General features: G+C 47.5%; 1 protein-coding gene across 1 annotated transcript in view; it reads right to left on the reverse strand.

The window, feature by feature from the left end:
* The window catches only part of LOC146190124 (uncharacterized), a 68,669-nt gene extending 56,599 nt beyond the window's left edge, over positions 1-12,070 (reverse strand). The window contains exon 1 of the mRNA XM_084604849.1: positions 11,769-12,070. The gene's annotated coding sequence lies outside the window, so the exon portion shown is untranslated. The remainder of the gene's footprint in view (positions 1-11,768) is intronic.
* Positions 12,071-18,453: the final 6,383 nt, after the last annotated feature.

An 18,453-nucleotide genomic window follows, 5' to 3' on the forward strand; every position in this document is an offset into this window, starting at 1 on the left:
TTGTTTCGGTTGCTGGAAACGACGAGAGCAATGACATTGGGAATATTGCGCGGCGTTAAGTTAAAAACATAAATTACCCTGGTGTAAGAAGGCCCGGTTCTACTTGGGCAATGCATTTCGTGAACACCCTCGGTTGAAAAAAAAAATCTTTGTCTATATCTTTCTTTCTTTTTTTTTTTTTTTTGAACATTTCTGGATCCTGGATAGAAGCGGAGCCCTCCGTGGATCCGTCCCTGGCAGGTTTACAACACTGTTCATATGAACGTGAACTGCAATGCATTAAGCTTATTCTTTCCGCGTGCATCGGCAAGACATGATCCCACCATATGTGCCTGCGCAAAGGTTATGCTTTGTCCCGGGAGTGGTCAACCAGGAAAGGGCCCAGCGTTGCACCTTCGTCTTGGCGTTGGCAGGCCGGAAATGAAACCATGCCCAGCGAGCACTCCGCAAACACACTCATCATCACCGGCCGTCTCCAAGCCGGGTCAGCCAACGCTTGTTTGCGTACACACTGATTTCCTTGCTTCGACAAGACGGCGATCGTCTTCCAGATAGGGTACGCCCGCTTGCTTGCAAGAAGACGAGCAACGCCGAGCATAGCGGGGCCAATCTCACCGTCAGCCCACGTATATATCGCCGCGGCGGGTTACAGACAAGGCGCCGGCGGCCCACGCTGTTCACACGACGCGACTGTCATCGCTGGAGTGTATGACACCAGGCTTTTCCTACACGAATAGGGCTTCTCTCGCATTAATTTCCTCCGTTCGTTCCTTCGTGCTTTTTGAGCACACAGCCATGCTTGACTCGCACTGAGGCAACGCCCAAGATTCACAGCAGTTAATGACATTGCACTGTGGGCACGAAACAACGCAATGTGTACTTGACGCTTCTGACGGCGATTGAGCAATATTGGCGATGTTATACACCATCAACATTGTGCAACAGCCGCTACGCCATATTTAAGTGTACTCAGTTGTCTCCACGGCAGAGTTGTTGATGCTAAAACTATTACTGGGCACGACGATACTTACCATGGGATGAATAACCAATTGTTGATGTAAAAACTGAGAAGACCGACATCATTCACTAAGCCAGTTTTTCCAGAACCGTGCATGTAAAAGCATCAAAAAGACTTTTTTTTTTTTTATCAGAGACTAAGGCCCATTTAAAAAGAAAATGAAAAAAAAAAGACGAATATAAGCTCGACGGTACCGCAGCTGTGTACTTCCCCGAGGGTGCAGCTCGGGCCCTGGTGCACAGGTCATTCTGATCCGGATGGAGGAATTCTCACTTTCATCATCATGAACACCATCTGAACGCGGGGCGAATTGCTCTCCCGTATCTCTCCCAATAACAGTTTCGTGAGGCACACCATGTCCCCAAACTTCCTAATTTCATCCGCCCACCTAACTTTCTGCCGTCCTCCGCGTACCTTGTTTTGGGACCCTTAACCTTAACGATCATATATGTTATCCGTTTCTTCTTGGTTTCGGACACCAACAAATTGCGTCTCTCGATTCTCGGACCACTCATGGTCTGCACCTAGACTGTCCTGCGCCACACCGACCCTGCTTTACCTCATTCTGTTTGTTTTTCATCCCTTGGTGAAAACGTGGAGCCTCGGCACGTCTTAATACGCGAGCTCTAGTATGCCTCATTTGTGGGGGAAACGTACTATGGCGACTTGGACCGTCTGAAACCCACGAGTGTGCAAGAGGTGGTTGGCAATGGTTGGTCGGCGGCTGACTGTGCCAAGTCGGGCAGTTCCTTTCATATGGAAGGGCGGGATGGGAATCTAACCCACGGTGCCCTTGCGTGAGACAGGCTATACTCACAGGCCAAGTAGGCACGTTTGAACGGCTTGTGGTAAGAGGGCGCTTCAGTCGTGTTTGTGCGAGGTTGCACAATAAAGGATTAAGAAGGCAGCATTGATATCTCTGTCACTTCCTTGCACAGGCGGTACAATAACCACGTGCAATGATGCAGAAAATCAACGCGCACACGTATATACCTCAGTGATCGTTTCTATTTTCATATCTTCGTGTTGTCTCTAGGCGTCACTGTCAGGGCGCGCTACCTCACAAGTTACGTCATGTACTATGACGCGTGGAGCTTTCGCGGTTACGAGATACGCAAGACTGCTATATGTAGATAGCTGCATTGCCGAAGCCGAACGAAACACGGCGTATCCGGTCGTCACCTCAAAGCGTTGAGCTAAAAGCAGCACACACAAACGTCGCAAGTCCCTCTATCGTGTACTCAAAGGAGGGAGTCTCCTGAAGTGTGCATCTCTAATCGGCAACCGCGTGGGTTCGTCGTTGGAGTGTCCAGGAGCACTCGAAGGGAAGCCAGAGCGATCGATCGAAACTCAAGTGATGTTTTCTGCCTGAAATGAAATATGGGCACACGGTTTGCACGTTGGGTGACGTACAATCGCCGTCACTGACACCTTAAACACTGTTTCACTGCTGATCTTGTTGCGGTTGGGAGAGGCGGGACAAGGACAGTAAGCATGAACATCGCCCGAGCGTTCGCGTGACCTCCAAATCCCGCGAGAAGGACACGGCGAAAAACGTCAATTCGACGGGAACATCGAAATGAGGCGAACGAAGCGAAAATCTGGAAGTGACCGACCAGAAGCGAAGTGGAGCCAGTGTTGGGGGCGTAACACAAGGAAAATTTGTCAGCACGCCGTGACGTCAAGCATCATGTCATATTATAGGTGCCATATAAAGCGCGTAACCACTTTTTTTTTTACTTTTTTTATTATTTTGTTTTGTTTTGTGAAGGAGGAATCCGAAGTAAAACTTGGGGTTTGATCCTTGAAACAATGACGTCATGAGTAGCAGCGCAATGAGATTCCCGAATTTCAAGAATTGAGGAATCTCGCTTTGCTCAGTGGTATCCGTCCGGTGAGCTTTTCGTTTTTTATCTGTGCTTCCACGTGGTCCGTTAAACGGTCGCGCCTTATGTTAGAAACGCTTTCCTCGCGAAAATCCCCTCGTGAACGACGTCCCTGGAGAGTTCGAGCAAACGTTTTTCGGAAGGAGGAAGAAAGTCGGGCTCAATAACGCCGTCGCTTCTTTTCCACTTCTCCGGCCTGACAGAGTTTTCGCGTCTGTCACTTTGCAGAAAAACCAGACTGCCTCTTCTTCCGCGTCCCCCATTTGGAAACGACGGTTCTGGACCAAATAGCTGAACCACCCTTTCCCCGCGAGTACTTGAGAGAAGCAGAGTTAAAGGGTCAGGTCTCTGCGCCTCCTCTGCCTGCATTCCCTGTACGAACGTCCCGCTGCGACTCCGGAGTCTATATATAAAGGCGATGGCCACTGAAGAGGCACTTCATGTACCGAAGGCGGCAGAGATGAACGCCCGTCAAGACGCAGCAAATGCGCCTCAAGAGGATCACGATGAAATATTCACGTTAAAGGGGCCAGACGATGCGCATTCCTCCCAATAGGGCCACTACACACACACGTATTTTGCTTTCCGCGTTTTCACGCCTCTTGTCTTCTGACAGCCAGAATGAAAATCGACTAATTCGCATCGAAAGCAACGGCCACTTGGGCGAGTTTGTGGTCCTTCGTGCTTTTTTTTTCGCCGAAAAAAAAAAAACGCATAATAACTGCGCTGGCGGTCCCAGTGGCGACGGCCACCTCGCTGGAACAAAAAAAGGGTTGTTAACTTTGTAGCTAAAAGACAGAGGGGTCGATTGGTTGTTCCACCTTCAGTATAACCGAGGGACATCTATCGACTGCATTGCCAGTCCCGCACTGACGAGTGGCAAGGTATAGTTCCTGTATATAGTAATAGTATACACCTACGAGTCCCAGTGATACATATAGGAGATCCACTTAGCGTCATTCGAAGCCCGAATGCAAATCACGTCGAGTCGGCGCCTCCCGCGGCTGACTTATCGCGTCCGAGGCACCACCGTCTGAACCTGATAAGCAACACGAGCCAGCCGAAATTCGCCCGTCCTTCAAGCCCCAAACCGGTTTGTGCCGTCTACCGCCCGTCCAGTACTGTTTAGGGCTGCAGGACGTGCCAGACCAACTTGGGGGACGAGTTGGAGTCCCACAATGCATTGCACATACTTCCCACGGCAAGCATGCAACGCATCCGCGTATTTCTTTTTCGTCATTATAGCCCTGCTAAGTACGTTGCACTAGAAACGCCTCACTTCCAGTAATGAGCGTCCACGACCAAGTTATTTATGCCAGCACATTCGATCCATCTGTAGTCGCTCCACGTCACCTTCGACCTCCTCCTTTCGTTCCCCTGTCTCTCATTTACCTTCCTTTCTCGTTGCCTTTCCATATCTCATATGACGCCCGTAGATACTGCCTTGGAGTAAAGTCGTGAACAGGACTGCAGCTTCTGAAACTCTGGGCCCGGTTTTAGATCGACTTCGCAGCGCGTTCAGTGCCAGCATCCTGCGACAGCAACCGAGAGAACCGTGGTGGTACAAAGCCAGCTCTTTCTCTTGTCCTGCTCTTCGTACTGTGTGCATAACTAAACATAAAACACTACAAACAAGAAGGGTCAGAAAGAAGAAAATGAGCCCCGCAGGGATTATCGGCTGTCGGGTCGCCGAACCTCGCTTTTGTCTCTTGGCGGCAAGGGTTCGGGTAAGCAGGCAGTGGCACGAGGCTACCAAAGAGCCGCTTTGCGCCGGTGTGGTAATGAGGCGACGGGGAAGTGGTGCCCACTCTCCACCGGCGAGACACCACCTCTTACTCCCCCATAGGCACACCCCTCCCCCACCCCGCCGGTTCCGTCCGGAAAGAGCCGACACTTTGCCGGCAGAGGAGGTCGTCAGGCTGCGGAGTGGGACCTAACAACAACGGTTTTGCCGCAATGTTGCGCACCGCTGCCAGGTTCTTCAGTCGGTTACGGGGTCCGTTCGGTTGCGGAAGGAAGGCGATCGTCTTCTCCTCGAAGAGGTTTCCTCATCTTTCGCCACGCCTTTTGTTGCTGCCGCAACGTGAGCGATGATCGCAGCTGCAGTGCCTTTTCATTCCATAGCCGAGTCTACCGGTTCCTTTATTTTCTCCGCTTTCCTCTTTGTCGTAGGGGTTAGTGACCCGGTGAGTTGCGCCACGTGCTTTACCAAAGACGAGTTAGTGCGTGTAAAGCCCAGATGAGTCTCGAAGAATCAGGGGTCAGCGCTATTCTACAGAAGTCTTTCTCGGTCATTATGGTCGGTTGGTGTAAACTGTATGCGCCGAGCGTGTGCGGCCCATATGATCATAGATTTCGCCCCGGGTCTCCGCTCGTAAAGGCAGACAGCTGTCCTAGGCTCAAAGAGTGTCTGTCAAATGCACCCTACGCCAAGACCACGTTTTTTGGTAACTTGCTTCTTCATCCCAGTCGGGATCTTCAGCCACTGTTTGACCATCGCTGCATACAACTGTTCATTGCATGTAATTTGATGATGGTTCTTGTGCAAACTAATTAAAAAGTTCAGCTGCAGTCGGATCTTACTCTCATCCGATCTTACTCTTGAAGCACTGTATTGTCAAGGTTTCCGTTAACTTTTATTATTATTAGAGCAGGGTTTGCATTTTCTTTCTTTGTATCTCCTTTTGCAAGGAGTGCTTGGTATTGCCTTGCTCCGCAGGTAGTTGCACGTCTTTCCGCTCCCAGGCGCGAGACCAAAAATAACGAAGGGAAAATAGAGGCAACAATCAGTCGGGCACGCTTTCTATTGCGACACCCTCTGTTTCTCACACGACCCCGAACGTCAGCGCTGTTGATAGCCCGCACCGACGGCTTCGCTTGGTTTTACGCGATAAGGCTGCCGCCGCTCGAGGGTTTGCGTCCGTTTTCTTGCATAATTTCAAGCCTTGTGCCGATAATTCGCACGACCAATCTTAACCACAGAGTTTCCTTTGTCCTATGTGGGACCTGCATGTCTGTGTGCGTTTCCCGGGGTGCCGTCAAAGTCTTGAGGTTATGCCGAGCTTCTTTTTTTTTTTAATTTCTTTAAATGCAAGGCATAATGTCGAAATTTACATAGTGTGCTTGGCGCAATGGCAATTATTCTGCATGTACCCATTCAAGGATGCAGGAAATGAGGGAAATTAAATTTGATTTTTTTTTTCTCTAACATATGCCTTGCAATTACTTTCGACAGAACATGTAATACATAACTTGACCTTTTACAGGTGCATGGAGTGTCACGTCTGTCGCACATAAATAGTCAGGTCAGAGTGAAAATCGCAAGTTGGGCAAGTGGGCTTGACGTTGCTTTTAGACTCGAAACGTTATGTGGGAAAAAAAAGATGTCCCCCATATTTTTGTCGCACTAATCACGTCTACAAATTACCTTATTTTCCTTGAGACAATAATGAGCATCAATGTTAAGTTATTGGCGTGCAACAACAGATTTGGGCGTTTTAAAGAAAAGAGGCGATAGTCTTGACTGACGAAAGGCCTTCAAAGTGTCTTTGGGAGTATCGTCATCAGTGGCACTTTTAGCTAACAAATCGCGGTGTCGTAGATGCAGTTCTTTTATTTATTTTTTGCATTCTTGTGACTAGACTAAACAAACATTAACCTCGAAATATGATCACGGGGTTCCAGGTCATGACGTCAGTACATTCAGCACAATGGCTGTAACCGAAAAACAAAATTATCCATGCTTAATATCAACGATATTGGCGATTATTGTGCGTTTTTCTGTCGGTCAGGCATCAGGCATACCTACATAGAGGCAACAAATATTTGACGGAGTCGTCCGCTTAAATACCCTCAATATTGATAGATTATATTGCAGTGTGAGCAAAGTATTCTTATTGTCACCGCTAGCCGTCAGTAAAAGTGGATCCCTCAACGACCTCCAAATATCCTTTTTTTGCATACCCAGCAAACACTGGCGCCCACTGGTGTTCTGCCAAATTTTCAAAACTTTGTAAACTTCTTTGTCGAAATTTTCGGAGTGACATTCTATACTTACAGCTTTCCTATCCAAACCGTGCTTTTCATCACTTCATCAAGTTTCACTTGAAGCACATCTCCCCCCGGTTATTGCAAAATACGCCTGCATCCCTTCTTCCACTTGCGTGCCTCGACTTGAAATCTGAACGATCTCATTGCCGGGCTTTTCCAGCGACCGTCTTTACGATTCCACTCAGCCTAAGAGAGACTACGACACGCATCACTGTTGTCACCAGCTCATTTATGGTGACCTCAAGGTTCAGCCGCACGCCTGTAACGGAATCCCATTGGTGTCATCCCCAAAACTGATCACGGAGCAACTGCACACATCGATTTCTGAGCTCACTAATCAATGCGTGACGTCTGCAGCTTGCAATCGGCCCCGACGAGGATTCCCTCTCCGAGAGACGTGCCATTCCCAAAGCTTTCCCGCGCGTCCATCCGTGGCTGTAGACCTGAAAAGGCGGCCAAATCACATCCTGCCGCACTGGACACGCACCGTATCATTCGTCCCGAGGCCACTCTTTAGAGCCCAATGCTAGTCGGCGATTGCCGCAACTGGTTGTTTGTTGTAGCGATTTGTAGAGCGCATGCAGTGCTCTTAACATTCCACTGGCGATTGGTGACGTCACTTGCCGAATAGCGTTGCCGTCACGAAGAAATGCAGCCATTCCAAGGGAGAATTATAACGAACTGCTTCGCTACATCGTTGTTATTATTTTGCAAGATTTACCTGACCGAGAAACTAGGCATACAAATGGTGCCTCGAATCAAAATATGTTACGCTCAAGACCATCGATCACCATAACCGAGGAGTAGATTAGAGGCTAACCTCTGTGCAGGAAAAAGTACAAACAGTCCCTCAACCCTCCAACACCTCCCCCAAGCTCGGATTTTCCTTCACGAATTCCTGGTGGATAAGAGAAGTAGACCGAGAACAGTGTAAACCTTTTCGGCCTTCAAAAAAAAAAACAAACAAATAAAACGCTTACGCACTGGCTGACAGTGGTAATGGGAGCAGTGTGAACTGCGCACAGGCCGGAGCACTTAAAGAAAGGGGAAGCTAGCAGACCGGAAATAACGGCCCCGCCGCAGTTCCAAACCTCTTTGTGGGCTAAATCGGTTTCTGCCCACACAGCTTGGCCTGTTTTAGACTTTGCTCGCTGAAACTGTCCTTCTGCGAAAAGCAAATCTCTGGAATAGATAATTAAAAAAAAAAAGTCGGGGGGATGGGGGACGGCTGAGACAAGAAAAAGAAAAGTGTAGTCGCGCGCGAGCTTCGGGCACCGACTGCTGCGGTCTGTGAATGGATGGCGGCGCGGGTAACACGAGGCTCACTTTCTTGCTCTGTAGACCTACACACGTCATGCATATATATATATATATATTTGTGTGTGTGTGTGTGTGTGTGTGTGTGTGTGTGTGTGTGCGCGCGTCGCAATGCTTTAGAATACTGAGCCCGCTAACAAACCGAAATGTTGAACATGTCAGAATATTGACAGATGATTCCTCCGGCCTCCACAAAACACTTAGTGATGAACAGAAAATAATGGCCCCTACGGTACGTAACGCAACACGTACGTATTTACGTCAGCAATTATGTAACAATCAGTTCTTCGAACGTTTCGTTCGCTCGCTCACAAACGCGCTTGAAAAAGCAAGAAAAAAAAAAAGACTTAAGGACAGCGCCGATCATCCAGTAGCAACGTATCTTGTTAGTCAGCAAATGACTGATTGCCGCTCTTGGGCAGCAACGCTCGTCGTTCCCCATGCGACCCTAAACGCAGCCTAACTTCCCATCGAGAACAGCAACAAGTATAATTAAGCTAACACGTCACGAGGGCGCAAGACTGCCAATCAAAGTCTCACTCCGCTGCAGCGACCACTTCGCTTTTACTGGCGTCCATGTCGCTTGATTTGACTCGTTTTTGTTTGCAAACGTAAAAAAGAGTTCGTTAGAGAGATCAACAGTTTTCTTTTGCTCAATCTCTCGAAGCAGCACGGGACATATTATATAAACCCTTCAACTGCTTTCAGTCGTATTAATTCATTTTTGTGGCAAGAGATCTTCTGAAACGGTGAGGAACGTGCTATAGTGGATACAACTTAAATTTGCAGTAACCGGTCACCCGTCAAAGAAAGAAAGTAGTCGAAGGCCTTTCTCATTATCTGAATAACAAACAGGCCAAATTACAAGCTTAAGAATTCCGGTGTCACTGGCTCGTGTTGGTGCACTGTTCAACAGAGTAATACACATGCCCCTGGCCATAGTCATCAGCTGCTGTTTTCCTTTTTTCTGCTGTATCCTAACAGAGTTTTTGTCCAATTTATGCGTGTATCTTTAAGATATGCTCTGAGACAATTTAGCCCCTTGATCGCTTATCTGTTCAGAATTACAAGATAGTTAGGTAATCCTGTACCTAGACGAATGGGTTGGTGTCAAGCATTATCACTCAATGAATTTCGCAGCTCTGAATATGAGGCCTGTTTAGTTTATTATTGCAGTAATACGCAGCCACCAATCACTAAAAAATTGAGTTGGTGAGAAATACTTTTATTGCCTTTCCTCTCCGTGATCAACAAGTAGTTGGCAGGCTGGACACAGTGGTACGAGTAAATTTGGTATTCGAGTCCGAGCGCAAATAGCGTGCTGCATGGCAGCGTACCACGACTCTGGCGGGCGCTCCTTTCCCAGAAACAATCTGAAAAATAAAAACCGACTTACAAAAGCGAGCCCGCTCCTTCGTTCTATTATTTCTTGGCCGGAATCCTTCCTGGACACGTGTTGCTTCCCAGCAGTCGACAACAAGACGTGTGCGGATAAGAAACTCCGCGCCCCTACGTACCGAGACTGGCCAAGAAACCCACACACACAGAAGCAGTGACTTCCCTCGAAAGAAACCGATAAAGCTCGCGATTAGGCGTGCCTTTTTTCCCCCTATATTATTCCATTGAATTCCTTCTGCAAGCACCCCAGAGATATGCGCTTTTGTGTTTTCTTCCATCTTACTCCCATAGACAGTGCAGCATTAAAACTGAGATAGCCTCATTCTTCCACTTCGCACGCAACTTTTCGAAAGGAGAAAGCGGATATAACACTTTTACACCTCCATAGCACCCCTCCCCACAAGCTGTACATCTAGAGTACCCAACGGAATACATATATCGCATACATACGAGGATTCTGATCATTACGATGCGCTTTTTTTGTTCGTCCCCAGATAGATCCTAAGTCTGCCGGGTGTAATGTTTTCCCACATCGCCTCATGAGATAAATTTTAAATAATACTTTTCTGGTGTTCACGTTCCGCAGAAAGGAATCGTGCAATTTTTACTACACCCACACATTACGCGCATTTCTCCGACTCTCCTAACGGGACATATATCTGGGAACAGTTTAGATTATGTACCAGGGTACATCACACACGAGCGAGCTGACGGCTCCATATTCTGAAGCGATCATGCGACAGGGCAACAGTTGGAGAAAAGGGATTGGAAAGACAACACAAAGCATATATCCACAAAACGATCCCCCTTCCAGGTAAATTTCATTGGCGGTTACAGGCAAGTGACTCCTTGCCCTGTCGGCTTCAAACTGCCGTCTTTTAACTCTGGTTCACTGTACCTTTACGGAAGCCTCTTTGATGGCCATAGATATCCCGTCAGAAAGGTGGTGTATGAGTCATTGCACGCAGGTGCGATTATTTGTTCTTTTTGCTCGGTGAAACGCCACCGGTAGGTGACCAGGGCGTTCCAGGTGATCAAAACAGGTAGCAAAGGACCGTCTTCTTAATGGAAGTACGCGCTATAAGCGATGTACCGTCTTTGCCAAAAGTAACCAGGCTGCACGTTTTGCTTCTCTCTTCTATTATAAAGCTAATAAGAATTTCCAGTTGATGACAACTAGTCAAAAAGTGAGAACTGGTACTCGCATTTACATTGCAAAGATTTAGAGCTTCAGAAATGGTGTGAATTGGCTGCCACTTGGCTAAGAAGCAGATCCTGTAGCCTGGTTACTTTTGGCAAAGACGGTACATACATAAAGTTCACTCCTCGAATCGTTTCAGCAGGGAGCAGCTCGCTTCAAGTGTTGTCATGAGTGAACACGATGAGTGAAATCGGCTTTTTGAACTTTACTGCTTGAACTAACACGGTCAGAAAAGGAATAAAGTAAAATTGAAATCAGCGGCTCGAAGTCCGCGCTCTGAAAAGATGAGGATCGCACACATTAATACGTGCAACCCAGTGTAAACGAACGATACAGCAGTTCATTTCAAGTGGCCTTATTTTTATTTGTCCTTTCCAAAGACGTCTTCCAGCTTGTAAGCAGCAACACAGAAGGCCTCGATACATAGCGGAGAGTTGATGTCATCTGACCTGAATGACATCACGTTCCTTCGACAAGAACGGCTGAATCTGATTCGAGTTGTCGCCGATACCATCATAGGATGGATGGCTCCAAATAGCCCTTAATCTCTATCTAACCGATTTTTTGCCAGCGCAAAACCCAAATTTCCTCAGTCACGTGGCAAAGACACCGTTTACAGCAGTGGAACGTCGGAATCCCTGTCGTTTTTCGCCTGGATGAACAAAAATAAAGAGCCACAAGGTTTGCTAAGACACATACGCCAAGATTCCCGCACCAGAAGAAAAAAAGCGCCCACGTGGAGACGATTTCTTCAACACGCGCATTAACTCGGAGATCAGCATGCAAAGCGAGCATCCTTAGTCGAGACACGTCTGGGCACGAATGCAAACCGACCGCGCCGAAAACGCGCAACAACGCTTTTGTCGGCGCCAGAAAAAGAACACTTGGACAAACTTACGTTGTGTTGTAGACGAAGCGACGACACTCTTCAGGTGCAACCAGAAAACGTCGACGCACCCGACATCACTCTCGTGTCGCAGGAGTAGAGAATTCCAAATGGCCGCCGAGAAGTTCGATGCGGGTCCGTTGTTGTCACCACCGCCACAACCAACAGGCACCACCAGCGGCGGAGAGCAAACTCTTCGAAAAACTGGAACGTCGTCTAGACCGCCGGGCTGAACTGGCCTGAAGAGCGAGGGGCAGCAGAAAAGAACCACGCTGTCAGATGCACACGCGGCGGCGGACGAGCCTCGAATGTGAAAGGAGGTGCAGCGCTCACTCGGTCCTCCTCCCTCCGCGAAACTTGTTGCTTTATTTGTGTTTCCTTTCTTGTGACGTTGCGTGTGATTTTCACCTCTCTCGCCCAATGGGAGAGCGCTAAAGTTTGAGGGCCGTCGCTGTCGAGAGCGCGGAAAGAGATAAGAGAGAGAGGAAATGGTGGGGACGCGCGAAGAGGGTTGGTGAAAGGGGGAAAACCCAAACCGGAACGAAGGGGCCCGCTCGTGTCTTCTGCTCGCCTGAAGAATCGTCTGCATTCGGGTTGGGTTTGAGGATTTAACGGCCAGGGAGCGGCGGCGAATAAAAGCTACAGCAGCGGCGTATCCACTCCACGGAGCGCTGTAACTAAAGAGAGTACCTGGCAGGAATGAGATATGGGGTTAAGATACGGAAACAAGGTAGCCGATCGAGTCTCTTCCTTCCCTCGGTGCGAGCTCACCCCTGCGGGCGTGTCTGCTGATGGCTCGCGGACGAAATTAGGGAACGCGCATCGTCTCCTACCAGTGCGTTGCACAAAATAAAAGGTGGACAAAGAGAAAAAAAATGGGCCAATTGCCGATCATGCACTCCGGTGCAGATGTAACGATGATAAATAACGGACGGTGCGGTGATTTGCATCGCGAACTGCGTAGTATGCTCCGACGGTCTGAGATGGGCTAGATCTCAGTGTGTTCCATGGCCCATAGCAGCCAATGAGCCACTCAATTCTTTTTTTCTCCACGCATCGGTAACGTCAAGTGTCCTGGATTGGCAGCCCGTAGGATTTGAACGCTACGTCCACAGCGTGCCCTCAGAAGCTGCGTGCATTAAGTGCACATTTAATAAACCATGTAAACAGAAGCGACTACAGGACTGAGTGGTCGCTTCCTGTATTCAGCGCCAGACGACGCTCCTTGACGCCATTGTGTCCGGGAGAGTTTCCATAGCAGAAAAAACCACAGTCGGTCTGATGGCGGCAGTATAGGTCAGTATGGAAGGAATTGCTGTGGGTATTGCAATAAATAAATAAAGTGGGAGAAGGCGTGCGGCGGTCAAGGAGGGTCTCATTTCTTCTTTGACACCTGTCTCCTCTTGCGGCGCGTTTGAAGTGCCCGCCGTCAAGTGAAAAATATTTGCGTGTTTTCAACTTTGCGAAACTTCTTTAAGGTTCTTCTTCGTGTTCACTTTCTCGGTGTTCGCTAAAAGCAACACATGCTTAATAACTCCCGCGGGGCACTCAGACATAACTTTGATTTCAGACGCGTATCGTTTGGCGTTTCCAACTGCGTAGCTGGCCTGGATGACAAACTCACGTGGAATTTATACTTCCTAACTTTGGCTCTCCTTATTATTTGTCGCTAAGCAGACGTCTCGCCGTAAAGGGTGAAAACGTTTATCGCACAATATAAGGTTTAACTTGCTTAGCACGATAACGCCTCGCTGTGATTCAAGGACAGCGCCTTCCGATACTCAGCCGTGTAGTGAAGCGGTTTGGAGCTGCTCTAGCGTAGTTCTGTCTTCCAGTCTCATTTGTTTTCTACAACTCAATCTGTTTCCGAAATTGGGATTCATCTCTGGGGCTTCCATCTTCATTTTTTTTTTCCTCTCTTACAACGTCCAGCGGGATGTGGGCGTCATTAAGACCTCAACCCTTCTTTTCACGGCAGCCCTCCTGACAGTAATGACGTGATTGCATTCTACGCCTATGCTTTCGGATATGATTATGAAGAAGAGAAGAAAACGCAACTAACTCCATGAGTCGTGTCTGTTGTGCATGCTTGCGATCGCCAGCGCTGAATCTCCATTTCGCGCTTATGTCCCACTCGATGATGCTACAGACGACCCACGGATCAATCACGAGTACGTTACCTGGCCGAGCTTAGTCGGCGTGACTCGCTGCGCGCAATTATGCCGCTCCCTTATCCCAATCTCCGTGCAAAACACTGCCTGTGCGCGCGCCGCGACTCCCTATCCATGAGCCGCCTCTGCTCGCCTTACCAACGGTATACGTCACGCTGCGGGTAGAAGACTGTCAAAGGAACGACGACGGGCGGACGGACCGACCGACAGACCGACCGACTGACTGGCGGACGTACACTGCAAAAAATTTTTGTTTAAAAATACAGAAACGTTCTGGCAGCTGTCCTGCCAGAAATTTTCTGCTCTGTTTTTTTTTTTTAATTTTCTGTGATTTTACAGTTTTTTCTGTTTACAACTGATAGAATTTTTTTGTAAATTGACAAAAAATTTATTTTCTGATATAAGGCATTTTTTTTCTTTTTTTTTGTTTTCTGTCGCAGTGAAAATAATGATGCAAATATACTTTTTTTACTCGTCTTTCATTTCACGATTTCTGCCTGTAACATTAATAAAATTGCTTCAATGAACAAGGCAAAAGCCTTGTCAACTACATCTCACGAATATCTCCGGCGCTGGCAATACTCGATGGCACCCATAAGGTTGGCCTCGCAACAGCCGTTGTCTAGCCACCGAAAAGAGGCAAGTGGAAAAATGCGTAACAGATACCACTGTAGCAGGGAGCCAACAGATAGCGAAAGTATAAAATCTCATTACCGAGGCGAAGTATTTTTAAAATACCGCGAAACATGGGGGGGGTGCGAATTGAGAGAGCGACCCGTAGAAATACATGTAAACACAACTTACCGGAACATTTTTCTCATTTCGCAGAGCACCAGAAGTGGTGGCCGGTCGTTAAACATTGACCAGCGCTGTGAAGAAGTGTGTGATAAAGTATGGTGCGTCATTACGGAGGCAGTCTACTTTTAAAACTCCCCGAATAACGTGTACATGTTATGAATCCAGACGCCAAAAGGCAAGCTGGGTGTAGCGAATCGCGCAGTTTTGCTTACAGTCTGATATGCTGCCGCATAGGGTAAATAAGCTTTATAATACTGTCGCTCCAGTGATACGTCCTAGACAGAATTACATTTAAAAATCAGTTGTCAAACGCCATACAACAATATGGACCGAACGAGATTCGCGCATTGCAGCAGACGACAGCTCAGCTGGCGATACCCACCGCGGCCGCCTCCAGCTCCGGAGCGTCTGCTAGCGACAGCGGGTGGTGCATGGTCGTCTGCAACTGTGCGTGGTTAGTTTATCGTGCTGTGAGTGGTCCCGCAAGTCGTCAGACTTGCATTACTTGCAACATGACGTCGGGGCGTCGTACAAGACGTTCAACAAAAAATGAGAAGGGTTCAACGCTGCTGAACCGAGCAAAATGTTGCGGTAAGTTGTGTTTGCATGTGTTTCTATGGGTCGCCCTCCCAAATCGCCCTCGCAATACGTTTCGCGGTATTTTAAAAATACTTCGCCTCGTTAATGAGTTTTCATACTTTCGTGATCTGTTCTAGGATGTTCATGGTTGCTCTGTACCGAATAACGACATCACAGATGACCCGTGAAATTAGAAAACTGCTTTGGAATATTTCGCTTCCATGTATTCCTATGGGCGCTAAGCCTATTTTTCACCCCCAGTCGGACCACACTTGCGCATAGAAGCGCCACCGCATCGTGCTTACGTCACAGATCGGTGTTGGTCTATATCTTTAGCATTATATTATATATTACATTATATCTTTATACTTTTATATTTATATTATATCTTTAGCAAGACGGTACTTCGTGATACAGTCCAGTAAAGAAAATAAACAACAAGCAAATAATGAAGCATACGATCGAGAACCGGCTAATTTTTGTAGCCAAAGCTACACTACGCTACCCTTGAGCATTTCGCCGGTGTCTGAAAAATAGCGACGATGCCTGAAAGAGTGTCCCGTTGCCTATAGCAACTGCTTTCGCCAACTCAGGGGGGATTCTGTAACGCTCTCTATACAAAACCAGTCTCAGACCACTCAACTTGCCCCGCTCCTATTGGCCGGCGGCCATATTGAAGTTTTGCGTCATAACTGATCTCACCGGTGACTGCGGTTACGTCATGCACAAGACTAAAGTGGTGACGCTGCCCATGCGCTGAATATTGATTGAAATTGTGAGTGCAATAAGGGAACCCCAAAACCAGTCAACTTGAGTAAAGCGAAAATGGCGGCTGTGTTCCTTGCGATGCGCTGGCTGTGAGGCAGTTGTGTCGGTCCGATCCACGGCGAAGGAGGGAGCATGGAAGACGCGTTTGACGTGCCGGACTATTTGTTCCGACTCTGTTCAACTCCGAAACAAGCAGAAAGTGGAGTGACTGTGCGGTGATTACCGACGAACATCAATGAACGGGGACCCATGGGCGAGTGCGCATGCAGTCACTGCGGCTGCATGGTCACCGCGTTTGTTTGCTATCGGGAGCTGCCAACTTGCGTCGCGAGCGTAAGGTCGTTTGCATCGCATATGCGTCGATCAGCAGGTGCGTGAGCCGGTAGCGGAAGCATCGGTCGGAAAGCTGACTGCCGTCAAGGCGCCGCGGGGCGATATGGAAAGAAGTCGCTAGGCAAGGGTTTCTACGTTGTGAACATCACAATAGTGAGTAGATTTTGGTTTTGACTGCGTGTGTTTGGCTATGAGTTCGGAAGGTCATTGTAAACTTGTATTGTGCCTGTTTATCTCAGATCTGCGACGCGAACATACGCACTTCTGCCCCGCCGGACCAAGGCCTCCAAACGACGTGTTCAGCGGTACTCCTGTGCGCCGAAAGGTGAACGAAGGCCTGCTGAACGCCTACGACTTTTTCTTGGGTAAGCTCTGAAAAACCTGCTTCGGTCATCGAATGATCTTGATTATAGGCATTAATAATTGTGCAATCGACTACTTGCTGTAAGTTGGCTTCTCTGCAAGTCTTGTTTCCCAACCAAAAGGACTCGTTCCCACTCTCGCAATGTTTGAAGAAACGAACAGAGGAAAGTTCTCTTTTCTTTCCAGCTGTTATCTTCAAGATTACCCAGCGAGACCTGACGAAAGTTCAGTACCGGTATATACCTATGTAAAATACAGGATGGAGGGGCTAGGGATTGTATAGTGTCTTGCTCCTGGAGCATGACTAGTTTCGGCCCAATCGCTCCCTCCCTACGACACGTTCGCTACTCGAAAGTATGAATACGCTGTAAAACGCGCCTTCTTCTTTTTCGTTTTAGCATAGACTAGAAGAGTTGTGTGATAACGAAACCTTTTGGTTCGAATACGAGCCTTGCAGAGAAGCTGACTTGTATTCCAGCGAGTGATCGATTGCCTGAATTCGCTGAAGCTGCATGCATAAGACGGGCTAGTTATGCATATAAATGCATGTTACAGTGCAAATTTAGTGTTATGGCAGCAGCAACCAAATATTCAATGTTTGAAATCTCTGTCCTGCTTAAGAAACCGTAGCACTTGTGTTATGCAGGTAATCTTAACAAATTTTTTTATATCATTGTGAAGCCAAGGCTGTCCTTACAATGATGCTTGCTTGAACAACCCTGTGACACGTTAACAGCATTCCTGCGAACGTTTAACACCTCACTGTGGGCTGGTTGGTATGGATCTTCGATTGTATGCCAGAACATGCTAAAGGCGGACTTAAGTGGATGTCATTGCTTGGTTATGCAGGAGACAGTGACTATGGAGTCATTTATTTATTTATTTATGAATACTGCAATCCCATGCGGGATTTTAGCAGGGTGGGATACATCCTTATAGACAATAACATAGGCAATAACATAGGCAACGACAATAACATAGGCATGGTTGCTTACACCATTGCCAAGTCATCCCAGACCAACTTTCTGTCCCTTCTCTGCTATCACCTTGCAGCCTGGCACAGTTGGCTGAGGTCACTAGCTGTGTGGTAAAGCGTAGCATTACAGCAAGGTAGTAAATGTCCATGGCGCTTATTGGAATAGAAAATGCCACCAAAGATTTTTTACTGCCACATATATCCAGTAGAAATACTTATTTCTTGGCCGCTGCAATTCACTCGAGAGTTTTTATTGAGAAAAAGACACCTTACATACCAGCACACTTACCTTGATGTACAATGACCATACAACATTGACATGTGTATTGCAGAATAATTATTGAGTTCGAAGAAGCCGTTTCCTTTCAACATATTGAAGCTACCTATACAAATAGATACTGTATGCATGGTGCAGTGTGTAAAATTCTTACATATCAGAGATAAAAATGCCAGCTGGATGGTATACCACTAGAGATCTTGCTCAGTGCTAAGTACTGTAACAGCTGCTAGAAGAATGGTGTGGAAATACTAGGCTGCAGTACCCTGAATGATTTCTGAATGATTAAAAAATTCTTGTGACAATAAAATAACTAAGCATCACACATGCATTGCTAAGGCAATGTGTGAATAGAGGCTATGTACACTAATAAAACATGCAACACTGCGAGGGGAATGAGCTTGAAGACAGTAGAGGCAGCTACAACATGAG

Source organism: Amblyomma maculatum, chromosome 5, assembly GCF_055883805.1.
Source record: "Amblyomma maculatum isolate TAMU_Amacu chromosome 5, ASM5588380v1, whole genome shotgun sequence".
In the NCBI taxonomy this organism is placed as follows: Eukaryota; Metazoa; Arthropoda; class Arachnida; order Ixodida; family Ixodidae; genus Amblyomma; species Amblyomma maculatum.